Source organism: Schistocerca americana, unplaced genomic scaffold (genome assembly GCF_021461395.2).
Source record: "Schistocerca americana isolate TAMUIC-IGC-003095 unplaced genomic scaffold, iqSchAmer2.1 HiC_scaffold_1388, whole genome shotgun sequence".
Taxonomy (NCBI): domain Eukaryota; kingdom Metazoa; phylum Arthropoda; class Insecta; order Orthoptera; family Acrididae; genus Schistocerca; species Schistocerca americana.
In genome coordinates, this window is record NW_025725468.1 from 1 (window position 1) to 18512 (window position 18512).

General features: G+C 50.4%; 32 non-coding genes across 32 annotated transcripts; all 32 read right to left on the reverse strand.

Moving 5' to 3' along the window:
* Positions 1-318: 318 nt before the first annotated feature.
* Trnaf-gaa lies at positions 319-391 on the reverse strand. Its single transcript has one exon. It is a non-coding gene; the product is annotated as a tRNA-Phe (tRNA).
* A 611-nt stretch (positions 392-1002) lies between these two features.
* Positions 1003-1084, reverse strand: Trnas-uga. The gene has a single exon. It is a non-coding gene; the product is annotated as a tRNA-Ser (tRNA).
* A 677-nt stretch (positions 1085-1761) lies between these two features.
* Trnas-cga lies at positions 1762-1843 on the reverse strand. The gene has a single exon. It is a non-coding gene; the product is annotated as a tRNA-Ser (tRNA).
* Positions 1844-1981: 138 nt separating this feature from the next.
* Positions 1982-2054, reverse strand: Trnak-uuu. Its single transcript has one exon. It is a non-coding gene; the product is annotated as a tRNA-Lys (tRNA).
* A 539-nt stretch (positions 2055-2593) lies between these two features.
* Trnaf-gaa lies at positions 2594-2666 on the reverse strand. Its single transcript has one exon. It is a non-coding gene; the product is annotated as a tRNA-Phe (tRNA).
* Positions 2667-3277: 611 nt separating this feature from the next.
* Positions 3278-3359, reverse strand: Trnas-uga. Its single transcript has one exon. It is a non-coding gene; the product is annotated as a tRNA-Ser (tRNA).
* A 677-nt stretch (positions 3360-4036) lies between these two features.
* Trnas-cga lies at positions 4037-4118 on the reverse strand. The gene has a single exon. It is a non-coding gene; the product is annotated as a tRNA-Ser (tRNA).
* Positions 4119-4256: 138 nt separating this feature from the next.
* Trnak-uuu lies at positions 4257-4329 on the reverse strand. Its single transcript has one exon. It is a non-coding gene; the product is annotated as a tRNA-Lys (tRNA).
* Positions 4330-4868: 539 nt separating this feature from the next.
* Trnaf-gaa lies at positions 4869-4941 on the reverse strand. Its single transcript has one exon. It is a non-coding gene; the product is annotated as a tRNA-Phe (tRNA).
* A 611-nt stretch (positions 4942-5552) lies between these two features.
* Positions 5553-5634, reverse strand: Trnas-uga. The gene has a single exon. It is a non-coding gene; the product is annotated as a tRNA-Ser (tRNA).
* A 677-nt stretch (positions 5635-6311) lies between these two features.
* On the reverse strand, positions 6312-6393 carry Trnas-cga. The gene has a single exon. It is a non-coding gene; the product is annotated as a tRNA-Ser (tRNA).
* Positions 6394-6531: 138 nt separating this feature from the next.
* On the reverse strand, positions 6532-6604 carry Trnak-uuu. The gene has a single exon. It is a non-coding gene; the product is annotated as a tRNA-Lys (tRNA).
* A 539-nt stretch (positions 6605-7143) lies between these two features.
* Trnaf-gaa lies at positions 7144-7216 on the reverse strand. The gene has a single exon. It is a non-coding gene; the product is annotated as a tRNA-Phe (tRNA).
* Positions 7217-7827: 611 nt separating this feature from the next.
* Trnas-uga lies at positions 7828-7909 on the reverse strand. The gene has a single exon. It is a non-coding gene; the product is annotated as a tRNA-Ser (tRNA).
* Positions 7910-8586: 677 nt separating this feature from the next.
* Trnas-cga lies at positions 8587-8668 on the reverse strand. The gene has a single exon. It is a non-coding gene; the product is annotated as a tRNA-Ser (tRNA).
* Positions 8669-8806: 138 nt separating this feature from the next.
* Positions 8807-8879, reverse strand: Trnak-uuu. The gene has a single exon. It is a non-coding gene; the product is annotated as a tRNA-Lys (tRNA).
* A 539-nt stretch (positions 8880-9418) lies between these two features.
* Trnaf-gaa lies at positions 9419-9491 on the reverse strand. The gene has a single exon. It is a non-coding gene; the product is annotated as a tRNA-Phe (tRNA).
* Positions 9492-10102: 611 nt separating this feature from the next.
* Trnas-uga lies at positions 10103-10184 on the reverse strand. Its single transcript has one exon. It is a non-coding gene; the product is annotated as a tRNA-Ser (tRNA).
* Positions 10185-10861: 677 nt separating this feature from the next.
* Trnas-cga lies at positions 10862-10943 on the reverse strand. Its single transcript has one exon. It is a non-coding gene; the product is annotated as a tRNA-Ser (tRNA).
* A 138-nt stretch (positions 10944-11081) lies between these two features.
* Positions 11082-11154, reverse strand: Trnak-uuu. The gene has a single exon. It is a non-coding gene; the product is annotated as a tRNA-Lys (tRNA).
* A 539-nt stretch (positions 11155-11693) lies between these two features.
* Trnaf-gaa lies at positions 11694-11766 on the reverse strand. The gene has a single exon. It is a non-coding gene; the product is annotated as a tRNA-Phe (tRNA).
* Positions 11767-12377: 611 nt separating this feature from the next.
* Positions 12378-12459, reverse strand: Trnas-uga. The gene has a single exon. It is a non-coding gene; the product is annotated as a tRNA-Ser (tRNA).
* A 677-nt stretch (positions 12460-13136) lies between these two features.
* On the reverse strand, positions 13137-13218 carry Trnas-cga. Its single transcript has one exon. It is a non-coding gene; the product is annotated as a tRNA-Ser (tRNA).
* A 138-nt stretch (positions 13219-13356) lies between these two features.
* Trnak-uuu lies at positions 13357-13429 on the reverse strand. The gene has a single exon. It is a non-coding gene; the product is annotated as a tRNA-Lys (tRNA).
* Positions 13430-13968: 539 nt separating this feature from the next.
* Trnaf-gaa lies at positions 13969-14041 on the reverse strand. The gene has a single exon. It is a non-coding gene; the product is annotated as a tRNA-Phe (tRNA).
* A 611-nt stretch (positions 14042-14652) lies between these two features.
* Positions 14653-14734, reverse strand: Trnas-uga. The gene has a single exon. It is a non-coding gene; the product is annotated as a tRNA-Ser (tRNA).
* Positions 14735-15411: 677 nt separating this feature from the next.
* Trnas-cga lies at positions 15412-15493 on the reverse strand. Its single transcript has one exon. It is a non-coding gene; the product is annotated as a tRNA-Ser (tRNA).
* Positions 15494-15631: 138 nt separating this feature from the next.
* On the reverse strand, positions 15632-15704 carry Trnak-uuu. The gene has a single exon. It is a non-coding gene; the product is annotated as a tRNA-Lys (tRNA).
* Positions 15705-16243: 539 nt separating this feature from the next.
* On the reverse strand, positions 16244-16316 carry Trnaf-gaa. Its single transcript has one exon. It is a non-coding gene; the product is annotated as a tRNA-Phe (tRNA).
* A 611-nt stretch (positions 16317-16927) lies between these two features.
* On the reverse strand, positions 16928-17009 carry Trnas-uga. The gene has a single exon. It is a non-coding gene; the product is annotated as a tRNA-Ser (tRNA).
* Positions 17010-17686: 677 nt separating this feature from the next.
* Trnas-cga lies at positions 17687-17768 on the reverse strand. Its single transcript has one exon. It is a non-coding gene; the product is annotated as a tRNA-Ser (tRNA).
* Positions 17769-17906: 138 nt separating this feature from the next.
* On the reverse strand, positions 17907-17979 carry Trnak-uuu. Its single transcript has one exon. It is a non-coding gene; the product is annotated as a tRNA-Lys (tRNA).
* Between the last annotated feature and the right edge of the window lie 533 nt (positions 17980-18512).

Sequence of the window (18512 nt, forward strand, 5' to 3'; positions counted from 1 at the left end):
ATTTACATATTTTGTCGACACTCACTGGGCAATTGGAAAATTCGCAAGCATTTCGAATGCAATGTTTCCCACGTTTTCGCTCGTTTCACGGTTCCGTTGAAGACGTTCTTCACCACCTGACACAGAAAAAGGAACGCAGTCGGTAGGACTTTTTTGATTCTTTTGCTTCTAAGGGAGTTAGTTGTCTAGTGAGTCTCTCTTATGGCATGCACTAGACAACCAGAACAGCTACAGGAGAGAGTCATTTTTGTTGTCAGCGGTAGTTGCATTATCACCAACGCAGAGCAATTCCATTGGCGTCGCATCAAAACGAATACCTGCCGAAACCCGGGATCGAACCAGGGACCTTTAGATCTTCAGTCTAACGCTCTCCCAACTGAGCTATTTCGGCTGACGTTGAACGTTCCTGTTTGCATGTGTTTGTTAACCTCTGCCTCGTTGCCAATTTCACAGTCACCTTCGTCTGATAAGACACAGGGACGCTGAAAGGCGAGCAGCCGATGCAGTGAAGTCCCACACACATTTCTTCTGCTTCCATCATCGTAACAAGCAAACATGTCGACTCGACTCGTGTAATATTCACTTCGCTGACTTCACGTGACGCCGCGCTGACGCTAGAAAACCCGTGCTATATCGATGCCAGGGGCAACTCGTGTGCAGAGAACGAGACACAAGAAGGAGTGAGCCTCTCCACCGTATGAGAGGCAGTATCTAGGAGATACACACGGTAAAACATTCGAATTGCGTTAGCTCATCAATTGCTACACGTCATCGTCTGCAAGCTAAAATGGACACATCTGCACTGCCCAGTGAGGCGACACTTGTACTAACACCCGGTGGGCGGCTGTGAGACGAGGAGATGAGCTGCGGCTTCTGGGCGCGACTGTAACGCTGCGCCCTCGATCAAATAACACTGCACATTGCTGGTGACGCGCGTGTTTAGTAGTGACGCAACTGCTAGGATGCAGCTGAACGTCCATCTTTTGAGAGCGAGAAAATTTTCGCAGTCGGCAGGACTCGAACCTACGCTCCCAGAGGGAATCTGATTTCAAGTCAGACGCCTTAACCACTCGGCCACGACTGCCGGTGGCACAAGTGGAACCGCCGTCTTTAGAAGCAATCTGATGGCAGAAAGCGGCGTGGCGTCACTCTTTTCTGTAGGGTTTCCATTAGCCGTTACGACAGTGTGTTAATTTTCGCCTGGCGGGGGTTTGAGCCCGGGACCCTTTGGTTGAGGGTCTAGCGCTCTACCGACTGAGCTGTCCGGTCCCTCGGCCGAGCGTTGTGGTGCATGCTACATGGTGTGCGAGTGATTCGCATGTTGTAATTACTGGCTTATGGCTCCAATGGCGACTTCACCGACTTCCCACTGACGCACCGCTGACGCTAGTTTTCTGTCGTCTTAAAACGATGGACATACCTCCAAGCAGCTGCGAGATCTTAAGAAAAGAAACGCTGCACCACTGCCTTTGCCGCACTCGAATGATTGAATTGCGATTCTTAAAAAGAAATGAATGTTCGCTCTGTCCTACACTTTCGAGCACATCTGTGTACTCACGATCTCAGCGACGGCTTTCTGCAGTCCCAGCGTCAGTGCGAGGTGAACCGATGGCCACAGTAAGCAGCGGTCGTCGCGAAACTCAGTATTCTTAAACGGAAACTTTCGTCTTGTTGAGAATGGCGTCACTGGTTTGCACCCGCATTCGCCCACGCATGTCACATGTGTGCGAAAATTTTTGCTCCTCTTTACGCAAAATCGCACGCAGCCGGTAGGATTCGAACCTACGCTCCCAGAGGGAATCTGATTTCGAGTCAGACGCCTTAACCACTCGGCCACGACTGCCGGTAGCGCGGTGTTGTCCCGACACATGCAACTGCTACCGTTTAAAGCACTGTGGTGTCAGAAAACGGCGTAGCTTCGTTATTTTCCGTAGCGTTTCCACCGCTACCAGACGAATCGCTACCAAAGTATTAAAATTTCCGCCCGGACAGGGACTTGAACCCTGGACCCTTAGGTTAAAAGCCTAATGCTCTACCGACTGAGCTATCCGGGCTCACACGACGCTGTGATACCTCTCACGATGCACAACTATACATTGACTCATGTCCTTTACTGTTGTGCAATCGCTGCATGGGGCCGTTACTAATAAAACGTCGCCTAAATGCTGCCTGCAAACTTATCGCACTAAGCTCGTAACACACTATCGAAGACTGCTGACACACGATGCAACAACAAATTGCAGGAGTCGTTGCGTCTCATACGTTGGAGCAGAGAATTTACATATTTTGTCGACACTCACTGGGCAATTGGAAAATTCGCAAGCATTTCGAATGCAATGTTTCCCACGTTTTCGCTCGTTTCACGGTTCCGTTGAAGACGTTCTTCACCACCTGACACAGAAAAAGGAACGCAGTCGGTAGGACTTTTTTGATTCTTTTGCTTCTAAGGGAGTTAGTTGTCTAGTGAGTCTCTCTTATGGCATGCACTAGACAACCAGAACAGCTACAGGAGAGAGTCATTTTTGTTGTCAGCGGTAGTTGCATTATCACCAACGCAGAGCAATTCCATTGGCGTCGCATCAAAACGAATACCTGCCGAAACCCGGGATCGAACCAGGGACCTTTAGATCTTCAGTCTAACGCTCTCCCAACTGAGCTATTTCGGCTGACGTTGAACGTTCCTGTTTGCATGTGTTTGTTAACCTCTGCCTCGTTGCCAATTTCACAGTCACCTTCGTCTGATAAGACACAGGGACGCTGAAAGGCGAGCAGCCGATGCAGTGAAGTCCCACACACATTTCTTCTGCTTCCATCATCGTAACAAGCAAACATGTCGACTCGACTCGTGTAATATTCACTTCGCTGACTTCACGTGACGCCGCGCTGACGCTAGAAAACCCGTGCTATATCGATGCCAGGGGCAACTCGTGTGCAGAGAACGAGACACAAGAAGGAGTGAGCCTCTCCACCGTATGAGAGGCAGTATCTAGGAGATACACACGGTAAAACATTCGAATTGCGTTAGCTCATCAATTGCTACACGTCATCGTCTGCAAGCTAAAATGGACACATCTGCACTGCCCAGTGAGGCGACACTTGTACTAACACCCGGTGGGCGGCTGTGAGACGAGGAGATGAGCTGCGGCTTCTGGGCGCGACTGTAACGCTGCGCCCTCGATCAAATAACACTGCACATTGCTGGTGACGCGCGTGTTTAGTAGTGACGCAACTGCTAGGATGCAGCTGAACGTCCATCTTTTGAGAGCGAGAAAATTTTCGCAGTCGGCAGGACTCGAACCTACGCTCCCAGAGGGAATCTGATTTCAAGTCAGACGCCTTAACCACTCGGCCACGACTGCCGGTGGCACAAGTGGAACCGCCGTCTTTAGAAGCAATCTGATGGCAGAAAGCGGCGTGGCGTCACTCTTTTCTGTAGGGTTTCCATTAGCCGTTACGACAGTGTGTTAATTTTCGCCTGGCGGGGGTTTGAGCCCGGGACCCTTTGGTTGAGGGTCTAGCGCTCTACCGACTGAGCTGTCCGGTCCCTCGGCCGAGCGTTGTGGTGCATGCTACATGGTGTGCGAGTGATTCGCATGTTGTAATTACTGGCTTATGGCTCCAATGGCGACTTCACCGACTTCCCACTGACGCACCGCTGACGCTAGTTTTCTGTCGTCTTAAAACGATGGACATACCTCCAAGCAGCTGCGAGATCTTAAGAAAAGAAACGCTGCACCACTGCCTTTGCCGCACTCGAATGATTGAATTGCGATTCTTAAAAAGAAATGAATGTTCGCTCTGTCCTACACTTTCGAGCACATCTGTGTACTCACGATCTCAGCGACGGCTTTCTGCAGTCCCAGCGTCAGTGCGAGGTGAACCGATGGCCACAGTAAGCAGCGGTCGTCGCGAAACTCAGTATTCTTAAACGGAAACTTTCGTCTTGTTGAGAATGGCGTCACTGGTTTGCACCCGCATTCGCCCACGCATGTCACATGTGTGCGAAAATTTTTGCTCCTCTTTACGCAAAATCGCACGCAGCCGGTAGGATTCGAACCTACGCTCCCAGAGGGAATCTGATTTCGAGTCAGACGCCTTAACCACTCGGCCACGACTGCCGGTAGCGCGGTGTTGTCCCGACACATGCAACTGCTACCGTTTAAAGCACTGTGGTGTCAGAAAACGGCGTAGCTTCGTTATTTTCCGTAGCGTTTCCACCGCTACCAGACGAATCGCTACCAAAGTATTAAAATTTCCGCCCGGACAGGGACTTGAACCCTGGACCCTTAGGTTAAAAGCCTAATGCTCTACCGACTGAGCTATCCGGGCTCACACGACGCTGTGATACCTCTCACGATGCACAACTATACATTGACTCATGTCCTTTACTGTTGTGCAATCGCTGCATGGGGCCGTTACTAATAAAACGTCGCCTAAATGCTGCCTGCAAACTTATCGCACTAAGCTCGTAACACACTATCGAAGACTGCTGACACACGATGCAACAACAAATTGCAGGAGTCGTTGCGTCTCATACGTTGGAGCAGAGAATTTACATATTTTGTCGACACTCACTGGGCAATTGGAAAATTCGCAAGCATTTCGAATGCAATGTTTCCCACGTTTTCGCTCGTTTCACGGTTCCGTTGAAGACGTTCTTCACCACCTGACACAGAAAAAGGAACGCAGTCGGTAGGACTTTTTTGATTCTTTTGCTTCTAAGGGAGTTAGTTGTCTAGTGAGTCTCTCTTATGGCATGCACTAGACAACCAGAACAGCTACAGGAGAGAGTCATTTTTGTTGTCAGCGGTAGTTGCATTATCACCAACGCAGAGCAATTCCATTGGCGTCGCATCAAAACGAATACCTGCCGAAACCCGGGATCGAACCAGGGACCTTTAGATCTTCAGTCTAACGCTCTCCCAACTGAGCTATTTCGGCTGACGTTGAACGTTCCTGTTTGCATGTGTTTGTTAACCTCTGCCTCGTTGCCAATTTCACAGTCACCTTCGTCTGATAAGACACAGGGACGCTGAAAGGCGAGCAGCCGATGCAGTGAAGTCCCACACACATTTCTTCTGCTTCCATCATCGTAACAAGCAAACATGTCGACTCGACTCGTGTAATATTCACTTCGCTGACTTCACGTGACGCCGCGCTGACGCTAGAAAACCCGTGCTATATCGATGCCAGGGGCAACTCGTGTGCAGAGAACGAGACACAAGAAGGAGTGAGCCTCTCCACCGTATGAGAGGCAGTATCTAGGAGATACACACGGTAAAACATTCGAATTGCGTTAGCTCATCAATTGCTACACGTCATCGTCTGCAAGCTAAAATGGACACATCTGCACTGCCCAGTGAGGCGACACTTGTACTAACACCCGGTGGGCGGCTGTGAGACGAGGAGATGAGCTGCGGCTTCTGGGCGCGACTGTAACGCTGCGCCCTCGATCAAATAACACTGCACATTGCTGGTGACGCGCGTGTTTAGTAGTGACGCAACTGCTAGGATGCAGCTGAACGTCCATCTTTTGAGAGCGAGAAAATTTTCGCAGTCGGCAGGACTCGAACCTACGCTCCCAGAGGGAATCTGATTTCAAGTCAGACGCCTTAACCACTCGGCCACGACTGCCGGTGGCACAAGTGGAACCGCCGTCTTTAGAAGCAATCTGATGGCAGAAAGCGGCGTGGCGTCACTCTTTTCTGTAGGGTTTCCATTAGCCGTTACGACAGTGTGTTAATTTTCGCCTGGCGGGGGTTTGAGCCCGGGACCCTTTGGTTGAGGGTCTAGCGCTCTACCGACTGAGCTGTCCGGTCCCTCGGCCGAGCGTTGTGGTGCATGCTACATGGTGTGCGAGTGATTCGCATGTTGTAATTACTGGCTTATGGCTCCAATGGCGACTTCACCGACTTCCCACTGACGCACCGCTGACGCTAGTTTTCTGTCGTCTTAAAACGATGGACATACCTCCAAGCAGCTGCGAGATCTTAAGAAAAGAAACGCTGCACCACTGCCTTTGCCGCACTCGAATGATTGAATTGCGATTCTTAAAAAGAAATGAATGTTCGCTCTGTCCTACACTTTCGAGCACATCTGTGTACTCACGATCTCAGCGACGGCTTTCTGCAGTCCCAGCGTCAGTGCGAGGTGAACCGATGGCCACAGTAAGCAGCGGTCGTCGCGAAACTCAGTATTCTTAAACGGAAACTTTCGTCTTGTTGAGAATGGCGTCACTGGTTTGCACCCGCATTCGCCCACGCATGTCACATGTGTGCGAAAATTTTTGCTCCTCTTTACGCAAAATCGCACGCAGCCGGTAGGATTCGAACCTACGCTCCCAGAGGGAATCTGATTTCGAGTCAGACGCCTTAACCACTCGGCCACGACTGCCGGTAGCGCGGTGTTGTCCCGACACATGCAACTGCTACCGTTTAAAGCACTGTGGTGTCAGAAAACGGCGTAGCTTCGTTATTTTCCGTAGCGTTTCCACCGCTACCAGACGAATCGCTACCAAAGTATTAAAATTTCCGCCCGGACAGGGACTTGAACCCTGGACCCTTAGGTTAAAAGCCTAATGCTCTACCGACTGAGCTATCCGGGCTCACACGACGCTGTGATACCTCTCACGATGCACAACTATACATTGACTCATGTCCTTTACTGTTGTGCAATCGCTGCATGGGGCCGTTACTAATAAAACGTCGCCTAAATGCTGCCTGCAAACTTATCGCACTAAGCTCGTAACACACTATCGAAGACTGCTGACACACGATGCAACAACAAATTGCAGGAGTCGTTGCGTCTCATACGTTGGAGCAGAGAATTTACATATTTTGTCGACACTCACTGGGCAATTGGAAAATTCGCAAGCATTTCGAATGCAATGTTTCCCACGTTTTCGCTCGTTTCACGGTTCCGTTGAAGACGTTCTTCACCACCTGACACAGAAAAAGGAACGCAGTCGGTAGGACTTTTTTGATTCTTTTGCTTCTAAGGGAGTTAGTTGTCTAGTGAGTCTCTCTTATGGCATGCACTAGACAACCAGAACAGCTACAGGAGAGAGTCATTTTTGTTGTCAGCGGTAGTTGCATTATCACCAACGCAGAGCAATTCCATTGGCGTCGCATCAAAACGAATACCTGCCGAAACCCGGGATCGAACCAGGGACCTTTAGATCTTCAGTCTAACGCTCTCCCAACTGAGCTATTTCGGCTGACGTTGAACGTTCCTGTTTGCATGTGTTTGTTAACCTCTGCCTCGTTGCCAATTTCACAGTCACCTTCGTCTGATAAGACACAGGGACGCTGAAAGGCGAGCAGCCGATGCAGTGAAGTCCCACACACATTTCTTCTGCTTCCATCATCGTAACAAGCAAACATGTCGACTCGACTCGTGTAATATTCACTTCGCTGACTTCACGTGACGCCGCGCTGACGCTAGAAAACCCGTGCTATATCGATGCCAGGGGCAACTCGTGTGCAGAGAACGAGACACAAGAAGGAGTGAGCCTCTCCACCGTATGAGAGGCAGTATCTAGGAGATACACACGGTAAAACATTCGAATTGCGTTAGCTCATCAATTGCTACACGTCATCGTCTGCAAGCTAAAATGGACACATCTGCACTGCCCAGTGAGGCGACACTTGTACTAACACCCGGTGGGCGGCTGTGAGACGAGGAGATGAGCTGCGGCTTCTGGGCGCGACTGTAACGCTGCGCCCTCGATCAAATAACACTGCACATTGCTGGTGACGCGCGTGTTTAGTAGTGACGCAACTGCTAGGATGCAGCTGAACGTCCATCTTTTGAGAGCGAGAAAATTTTCGCAGTCGGCAGGACTCGAACCTACGCTCCCAGAGGGAATCTGATTTCAAGTCAGACGCCTTAACCACTCGGCCACGACTGCCGGTGGCACAAGTGGAACCGCCGTCTTTAGAAGCAATCTGATGGCAGAAAGCGGCGTGGCGTCACTCTTTTCTGTAGGGTTTCCATTAGCCGTTACGACAGTGTGTTAATTTTCGCCTGGCGGGGGTTTGAGCCCGGGACCCTTTGGTTGAGGGTCTAGCGCTCTACCGACTGAGCTGTCCGGTCCCTCGGCCGAGCGTTGTGGTGCATGCTACATGGTGTGCGAGTGATTCGCATGTTGTAATTACTGGCTTATGGCTCCAATGGCGACTTCACCGACTTCCCACTGACGCACCGCTGACGCTAGTTTTCTGTCGTCTTAAAACGATGGACATACCTCCAAGCAGCTGCGAGATCTTAAGAAAAGAAACGCTGCACCACTGCCTTTGCCGCACTCGAATGATTGAATTGCGATTCTTAAAAAGAAATGAATGTTCGCTCTGTCCTACACTTTCGAGCACATCTGTGTACTCACGATCTCAGCGACGGCTTTCTGCAGTCCCAGCGTCAGTGCGAGGTGAACCGATGGCCACAGTAAGCAGCGGTCGTCGCGAAACTCAGTATTCTTAAACGGAAACTTTCGTCTTGTTGAGAATGGCGTCACTGGTTTGCACCCGCATTCGCCCACGCATGTCACATGTGTGCGAAAATTTTTGCTCCTCTTTACGCAAAATCGCACGCAGCCGGTAGGATTCGAACCTACGCTCCCAGAGGGAATCTGATTTCGAGTCAGACGCCTTAACCACTCGGCCACGACTGCCGGTAGCGCGGTGTTGTCCCGACACATGCAACTGCTACCGTTTAAAGCACTGTGGTGTCAGAAAACGGCGTAGCTTCGTTATTTTCCGTAGCGTTTCCACCGCTACCAGACGAATCGCTACCAAAGTATTAAAATTTCCGCCCGGACAGGGACTTGAACCCTGGACCCTTAGGTTAAAAGCCTAATGCTCTACCGACTGAGCTATCCGGGCTCACACGACGCTGTGATACCTCTCACGATGCACAACTATACATTGACTCATGTCCTTTACTGTTGTGCAATCGCTGCATGGGGCCGTTACTAATAAAACGTCGCCTAAATGCTGCCTGCAAACTTATCGCACTAAGCTCGTAACACACTATCGAAGACTGCTGACACACGATGCAACAACAAATTGCAGGAGTCGTTGCGTCTCATACGTTGGAGCAGAGAATTTACATATTTTGTCGACACTCACTGGGCAATTGGAAAATTCGCAAGCATTTCGAATGCAATGTTTCCCACGTTTTCGCTCGTTTCACGGTTCCGTTGAAGACGTTCTTCACCACCTGACACAGAAAAAGGAACGCAGTCGGTAGGACTTTTTTGATTCTTTTGCTTCTAAGGGAGTTAGTTGTCTAGTGAGTCTCTCTTATGGCATGCACTAGACAACCAGAACAGCTACAGGAGAGAGTCATTTTTGTTGTCAGCGGTAGTTGCATTATCACCAACGCAGAGCAATTCCATTGGCGTCGCATCAAAACGAATACCTGCCGAAACCCGGGATCGAACCAGGGACCTTTAGATCTTCAGTCTAACGCTCTCCCAACTGAGCTATTTCGGCTGACGTTGAACGTTCCTGTTTGCATGTGTTTGTTAACCTCTGCCTCGTTGCCAATTTCACAGTCACCTTCGTCTGATAAGACACAGGGACGCTGAAAGGCGAGCAGCCGATGCAGTGAAGTCCCACACACATTTCTTCTGCTTCCATCATCGTAACAAGCAAACATGTCGACTCGACTCGTGTAATATTCACTTCGCTGACTTCACGTGACGCCGCGCTGACGCTAGAAAACCCGTGCTATATCGATGCCAGGGGCAACTCGTGTGCAGAGAACGAGACACAAGAAGGAGTGAGCCTCTCCACCGTATGAGAGGCAGTATCTAGGAGATACACACGGTAAAACATTCGAATTGCGTTAGCTCATCAATTGCTACACGTCATCGTCTGCAAGCTAAAATGGACACATCTGCACTGCCCAGTGAGGCGACACTTGTACTAACACCCGGTGGGCGGCTGTGAGACGAGGAGATGAGCTGCGGCTTCTGGGCGCGACTGTAACGCTGCGCCCTCGATCAAATAACACTGCACATTGCTGGTGACGCGCGTGTTTAGTAGTGACGCAACTGCTAGGATGCAGCTGAACGTCCATCTTTTGAGAGCGAGAAAATTTTCGCAGTCGGCAGGACTCGAACCTACGCTCCCAGAGGGAATCTGATTTCAAGTCAGACGCCTTAACCACTCGGCCACGACTGCCGGTGGCACAAGTGGAACCGCCGTCTTTAGAAGCAATCTGATGGCAGAAAGCGGCGTGGCGTCACTCTTTTCTGTAGGGTTTCCATTAGCCGTTACGACAGTGTGTTAATTTTCGCCTGGCGGGGGTTTGAGCCCGGGACCCTTTGGTTGAGGGTCTAGCGCTCTACCGACTGAGCTGTCCGGTCCCTCGGCCGAGCGTTGTGGTGCATGCTACATGGTGTGCGAGTGATTCGCATGTTGTAATTACTGGCTTATGGCTCCAATGGCGACTTCACCGACTTCCCACTGACGCACCGCTGACGCTAGTTTTCTGTCGTCTTAAAACGATGGACATACCTCCAAGCAGCTGCGAGATCTTAAGAAAAGAAACGCTGCACCACTGCCTTTGCCGCACTCGAATGATTGAATTGCGATTCTTAAAAAGAAATGAATGTTCGCTCTGTCCTACACTTTCGAGCACATCTGTGTACTCACGATCTCAGCGACGGCTTTCTGCAGTCCCAGCGTCAGTGCGAGGTGAACCGATGGCCACAGTAAGCAGCGGTCGTCGCGAAACTCAGTATTCTTAAACGGAAACTTTCGTCTTGTTGAGAATGGCGTCACTGGTTTGCACCCGCATTCGCCCACGCATGTCACATGTGTGCGAAAATTTTTGCTCCTCTTTACGCAAAATCGCACGCAGCCGGTAGGATTCGAACCTACGCTCCCAGAGGGAATCTGATTTCGAGTCAGACGCCTTAACCACTCGGCCACGACTGCCGGTAGCGCGGTGTTGTCCCGACACATGCAACTGCTACCGTTTAAAGCACTGTGGTGTCAGAAAACGGCGTAGCTTCGTTATTTTCCGTAGCGTTTCCACCGCTACCAGACGAATCGCTACCAAAGTATTAAAATTTCCGCCCGGACAGGGACTTGAACCCTGGACCCTTAGGTTAAAAGCCTAATGCTCTACCGACTGAGCTATCCGGGCTCACACGACGCTGTGATACCTCTCACGATGCACAACTATACATTGACTCATGTCCTTTACTGTTGTGCAATCGCTGCATGGGGCCGTTACTAATAAAACGTCGCCTAAATGCTGCCTGCAAACTTATCGCACTAAGCTCGTAACACACTATCGAAGACTGCTGACACACGATGCAACAACAAATTGCAGGAGTCGTTGCGTCTCATACGTTGGAGCAGAGAATTTACATATTTTGTCGACACTCACTGGGCAATTGGAAAATTCGCAAGCATTTCGAATGCAATGTTTCCCACGTTTTCGCTCGTTTCACGGTTCCGTTGAAGACGTTCTTCACCACCTGACACAGAAAAAGGAACGCAGTCGGTAGGACTTTTTTGATTCTTTTGCTTCTAAGGGAGTTAGTTGTCTAGTGAGTCTCTCTTATGGCATGCACTAGACAACCAGAACAGCTACAGGAGAGAGTCATTTTTGTTGTCAGCGGTAGTTGCATTATCACCAACGCAGAGCAATTCCATTGGCGTCGCATCAAAACGAATACCTGCCGAAACCCGGGATCGAACCAGGGACCTTTAGATCTTCAGTCTAACGCTCTCCCAACTGAGCTATTTCGGCTGACGTTGAACGTTCCTGTTTGCATGTGTTTGTTAACCTCTGCCTCGTTGCCAATTTCACAGTCACCTTCGTCTGATAAGACACAGGGACGCTGAAAGGCGAGCAGCCGATGCAGTGAAGTCCCACACACATTTCTTCTGCTTCCATCATCGTAACAAGCAAACATGTCGACTCGACTCGTGTAATATTCACTTCGCTGACTTCACGTGACGCCGCGCTGACGCTAGAAAACCCGTGCTATATCGATGCCAGGGGCAACTCGTGTGCAGAGAACGAGACACAAGAAGGAGTGAGCCTCTCCACCGTATGAGAGGCAGTATCTAGGAGATACACACGGTAAAACATTCGAATTGCGTTAGCTCATCAATTGCTACACGTCATCGTCTGCAAGCTAAAATGGACACATCTGCACTGCCCAGTGAGGCGACACTTGTACTAACACCCGGTGGGCGGCTGTGAGACGAGGAGATGAGCTGCGGCTTCTGGGCGCGACTGTAACGCTGCGCCCTCGATCAAATAACACTGCACATTGCTGGTGACGCGCGTGTTTAGTAGTGACGCAACTGCTAGGATGCAGCTGAACGTCCATCTTTTGAGAGCGAGAAAATTTTCGCAGTCGGCAGGACTCGAACCTACGCTCCCAGAGGGAATCTGATTTCAAGTCAGACGCCTTAACCACTCGGCCACGACTGCCGGTGGCACAAGTGGAACCGCCGTCTTTAGAAGCAATCTGATGGCAGAAAGCGGCGTGGCGTCACTCTTTTCTGTAGGGTTTCCATTAGCCGTTACGACAGTGTGTTAATTTTCGCCTGGCGGGGGTTTGAGCCCGGGACCCTTTGGTTGAGGGTCTAGCGCTCTACCGACTGAGCTGTCCGGTCCCTCGGCCGAGCGTTGTGGTGCATGCTACATGGTGTGCGAGTGATTCGCATGTTGTAATTACTGGCTTATGGCTCCAATGGCGACTTCACCGACTTCCCACTGACGCACCGCTGACGCTAGTTTTCTGTCGTCTTAAAACGATGGACATACCTCCAAGCAGCTGCGAGATCTTAAGAAAAGAAACGCTGCACCACTGCCTTTGCCGCACTCGAATGATTGAATTGCGATTCTTAAAAAGAAATGAATGTTCGCTCTGTCCTACACTTTCGAGCACATCTGTGTACTCACGATCTCAGCGACGGCTTTCTGCAGTCCCAGCGTCAGTGCGAGGTGAACCGATGGCCACAGTAAGCAGCGGTCGTCGCGAAACTCAGTATTCTTAAACGGAAACTTTCGTCTTGTTGAGAATGGCGTCACTGGTTTGCACCCGCATTCGCCCACGCATGTCACATGTGTGCGAAAATTTTTGCTCCTCTTTACGCAAAATCGCACGCAGCCGGTAGGATTCGAACCTACGCTCCCAGAGGGAATCTGATTTCGAGTCAGACGCCTTAACCACTCGGCCACGACTGCCGGTAGCGCGGTGTTGTCCCGACACATGCAACTGCTACCGTTTAAAGCACTGTGGTGTCAGAAAACGGCGTAGCTTCGTTATTTTCCGTAGCGTTTCCACCGCTACCAGACGAATCGCTACCAAAGTATTAAAATTTCCGCCCGGACAGGGACTTGAACCCTGGACCCTTAGGTTAAAAGCCTAATGCTCTACCGACTGAGCTATCCGGGCTCACACGACGCTGTGATACCTCTCACGATGCACAACTATACATTGACTCATGTCCTTTACTGTTGTGCAATCGCTGCATGGGGCCGTTACTAATAAAACGTCGCCTAAATGCTGCCTGCAAACTTATCGCACTAAGCTCGTAACACACTATCGAAGACTGCTGACACACGATGCAACAACAAATTGCAGGAGTCGTTGCGTCTCATACGTTGGAGCAGAGAATTTACATATTTTGTCGACACTCACTGGGCAATTGGAAAACTCGCAAGCATTTCGAATGCAATGTTTCCCACGTTTTCGCTCGTTTCACGGTTCCGTTGAAGACGTTCTTCACCACCTGACACAGAAAAAGGAACGCAGTCGGTAGGACTTTTTTGATTCTTTTGCTTCTAAGGGAGTTAGTTGTCTAGTGAGTCTCTCTTATGGCATGCACTAGACAACCAGAACAGCTACAGGAGAGAGTCATTTTTGTTGTCAGCGGTAGTTGCATTATCACCAACGCAGAGCAATTCCATTGGCGTCGCATCAAAACGAATACCTGCCGAAACCCGGGATCGAACCAGGGACCTTTAGATCTTCAGTCTAACGCTCTCCCAACTGAGCTATTTCGGCTGACGTTGAACGTTCCTGTTTGCATGTGTTTGTTAACCTCTGCCTCGTTGCCAATTTCACAGTCACCTTCGTCTGATAAGACACAGGGACGCTGAAAGGCGAGCAGCCGATGCAGTGAAGTCCCACACACATTTCTTCTGCTTCCATCATCGTAACAAGCAAACATGTCGACTCGACTCGTGTAATATTCACTTCGCTGACTTCACGTGACGCCGCGCTGACGCTAGAAAACCCGTGCTATATCGATGCCAGGGGCAACTCGTGTGCAGAGAACGAGACACAAGAAGGAGTGAGCCTCTCCACCGTATGAGAGGCAGTATCTAGGAGATACACACGGTAAAACATTCGAATTGCGTTAGCTCATCAATTGCTACACGTCATCGTCTGCAAGCTAAAATGGACACATCTGCACTGCCCAGTGAGGCGACACTTGTACTAACACCCGGTGGGCGGCTGTGAGACGAGGAGATGAGCTGCGGCTTCTGGGCGCGACTGTAACGCTGCGCCCTCGATCAAATAACACTGCACATTGCTGGTGACGCGCGTGTTTAGTAGTGACGCAACTGCTAGGATGCAGCTGAACGTCCATCTTTTGAGAGCGAGAAAATTTTCGCAGTCGGCAGGACTCGAACCTACGCTCCCAGAGGGAATCTGATTTCAAGTCAGACGCCTTAACCACTCGGCCACGACTGCCGGTGGCACAAGTGGAACCGCCGTCTTTAGAAGCAATCTGATGGCAGAAAGCGGCGTGGCGTCACTCTTTTCTGTAGGGTTTCCATTAGCCGTTACGACAGTGTGTTAATTTTCGCCTGGCGGGGGTTTGAGCCCGGGACCCTTTGGTTGAGGGTCTAGCGCTCTACCGACTGAGCTGTCCGGTCCCTCGGCCGAGCGTTGTGGTGCATGCTACATGGTGTGCGAGTGATTCGCATGTTGTAATTACTGGCTTATGGCTCCAATGGCGACTTCACCGACTTCCCACTGACGCACCGCTGACGCTAGTTTTCTGTCGTCTTAAAACGATGGACATACCTCCAAGCAGCTGCGAGATCTTAAGAAAAGAAACGCTGCACCACTGCCTTTGCCGCACTCGAATGATTGAATTGCGATTCTTAAAAAGAAATGAATGTTCGCTCTGTCCTACACTTTCGAGCACATCTGTGTACTCACGATCTCAGCGACGGCTTTCTGCAGTCCCAGCGTCAGTGCGAGGTGAACCGATGGCCACAGTAAGCAGCGGTCGTCGCGAAACTCAGTATTCTTAAACGGAAACTTTCGTCTTGTTGAGAATGGCGTCACTGGTTTGCACCCGCATTCGCCCACGCATGTCACATGTGTGCGAAAATTTTTGCTCCTCTTTACGCAAAATCGCACGCAGCCGGTAGGATTCGAACCTACGCTCCCAGAGGGAATCTGATTTCGAGTCAGACGCCTTAACCACTCGGCCACGACTGCCGGTAGCGCGGTGTTGTCCCGACACATGCAACTGCTACCGTTTAAAGCACTGTGGTGTCAGAAAACGGCGTAGCTTCGTTATTTTCCGTAGCGTTTCCACCGCTACCAGACGAATCGCTACCAAAGTATTAAAATTTCCGCCCGGACAGGGACTTGAACCCTGGACCCTTAGGTTAAAAGCCTAATGCTCTACCGACTGAGCTATCCGGGCTCACACGACGCTGTGATACCTCTCACGATGCACAACTATACATTGACTCATGTCCTTTACTGTTGTGCAATCGCTGCATGGGGCCGTTACTAATAAAACGTCGCCTAAATGCTGCCTGCAAACTTATCGCACTAAGCTCGTAACACACTATCGAAGACTGCTGACACACGATGCAACAACAAATTGCAGGAGTCGTTGCGTCTCATACGTTGGAGCAGAGAATTTACATATTTTGTCGACACTCACTGGGCAATTGGAAAATTCGCAAGCATTTCGAATGCAATGTTTCCCACGTTTTCGCTCGTTTCACGGTTCCGTTGAAGACGTTCTTCACCACCTGACACAGAAAAAGGAACGCAGTCGGTAGGACTTTTTTGATTCTTTTGCTTCTAAGGGAGTTAGTTGTCTAGTGAGTCTCTCTTATGGCATGCACTAGACAACCAGAACAGCTACAGGAGAGAGTCATTTTTGTTGTCAGCGGTAGTTGCATTATCACCAACGCAGAGCAATTCCATTGGCGTCGCATCAAAACGAATACCTGCCGAAACCCGGGATCGAACCAGGGACCTTTAGATCTTCAGTCTAACGCTCTCCCAACTGAGCTATTTCGGCTGACGTTGAACGTTCCTGTTTGCATGTGTTTGTTAACCTCTGCCTCGTTGCCAATTTCACAGTCACCTTCGTCTGATAAGACACAGGGACGCTGAAAGGCGAGCAGCCGATGCAGTGAAGTCCCACACACATTTCTTCTGCTTCCATCATCGTAACAAGCAAACATGTCGACTCGACTCGTGTAATATTCACTTCGCTGACTTCACGTGACGCCGCGCTGACGCTAGAAAACCCGTGCTATATCGATGCCAGGGGCAACTCGTGTGCAGAGAACGAGACACAAGAAGGAGTGAGCCTCTCCACCGTATGAGAGGCAGTATCTAGGAGATACACACGGTAAAACATTCGAATTGCGTTAGCTCATCAATTGCTACACGTCATCGTCTGCAAGCTAAAATGGACACATCTGCACTGCCCAGTGAGGCGACACTTGTACTAACACCCGGTGGGCGGCTGTGAGACGAGGAGATGAGCTGCGGCTTCTGGGCGCGACTGTAACGCTGCGCCCTCGATCAAATAACACTGCACATTGCTGGTGACGCGCGTGTTTAGTAGTGACGCAACTGCTAGGATGCAGCTGAACGTCCATCTTTTGAGAGCGAGAAAATTTTCGCAGTCGGCAGGACTCGAACCTACGCTCCCAGAGGGAATCTGATTTCAAGTCAGACGCCTTAACCACTCGGCCACGACTGCCGGTGGCACAAGTGGAACCGCCGTCTTTAGAAGCAATCTGATGGCAGAAAGCGGCGTGGCGTCACTCTTTTCTGTAGGGTTTCCATTAGCCGTTACGACAGTGTGTTAATTTTCGCCTGGCGGGGGTTTGAGCCCGGGACCCTTTGGTTGAGGGTCTAGCGCTCTACCGACTGAGCTGTCCGGTCCCTCGGCCGAGCGTTGTGGTGCATGCTACATGGTGTGCGAGTGATTCGCATGTTGTAATTACTGGCTTATGGCTCCAATGGCGACTTCACCGACTTCCCACTGACGCACCGCTGACGCTAGTTTTCTGTCGTCTTAAAACGATGGACATACCTCCAAGCAGCTGCGAGATCTTAAGAAAAGAAACGCTGCACCACTGCCTTTGCCGCACTCGAATGATTGAATTGCGATTCTTAAAAAGAAATGAATGTTCGCTCTGTCCTACACTTTCGAGCACATCTGTGTACTCACGATCTCAGCGACGGCTTTCTGCAGTCCCAGCGTCAGTGCGAGGTGAACCGATGGCCACAGTAAGCAGCGGTCGTCGCGAAACTCAGTATTCTTAAACGGAAACTTTCGTCTTGTTGAGAATGGCGTCACTGGTTTGCACCCGCATTCGCCCACGCATGTCACATGTGTGCGAAAATTTTTGCTCCTCTTTACGCAAAATCGCACGCAGCCGGTAGGATTCGAACCTACGCTCCCAGAGGGAATCTGATTTCGAGTCAGACGCCTTAACCACTCGGCCACGACTGCCGGTAGCGCGGTGTTGTCCCGACACATGCAACTGCTACCGTTTAAAGCACTGTGGTGTCAGAAAACGGCGTAGCTTCGTTATTTTCCGTAGCGTTTCCACCGCTACCAGACGAATCGCTACCAAAGTATTAAAATTTCCGCCCGGACAGGGACTTGAACCCTGGACCCTTAGGTTAAAAGCCTAATGCTCTACCGACTGAGCTATCCGGGCTCACACGACGCTGTGATACCTCTCACGATGCACAACTATACATTGACTCATGTCCTTTACTGTTGTGCAATCGCTGCATGGGGCCGTTACTAATAAAACGTCGCCTAAATGCTGCCTGCAAACTTATCGCACTAAGCTCGTAACACACTATCGAAGACTGCTGACACACGATGCAACAACAAATTGCAGGAGTCGTTGCGTCTCATACGTTGGAGCAGAGAATTTACATATTTTGTCGACACTCACTGGGCAATTGGAAAATTCGCAAGCATTTCGAATGCAATGTTTCCCACGTTTTCGCTCGTTTCACGGTTCCGTTGAAGACGTTCTTCACCACCTGACACAGAAAAAGGAACGCAGTCGGTAGGACTTTTTTGATTCTTTTGCTTCTAAGGGAGTTAGTTGTCTAGTGAGTCTCTCTTATGGCATGCACTAGACAACCAGAACAGCTACAGGAGAGAGTCATTTTTGTTGTCAGCGGTAGTTGCATTATCACCAACGCAGAGCAATTCCATTGGCGTCGCATCAAAACG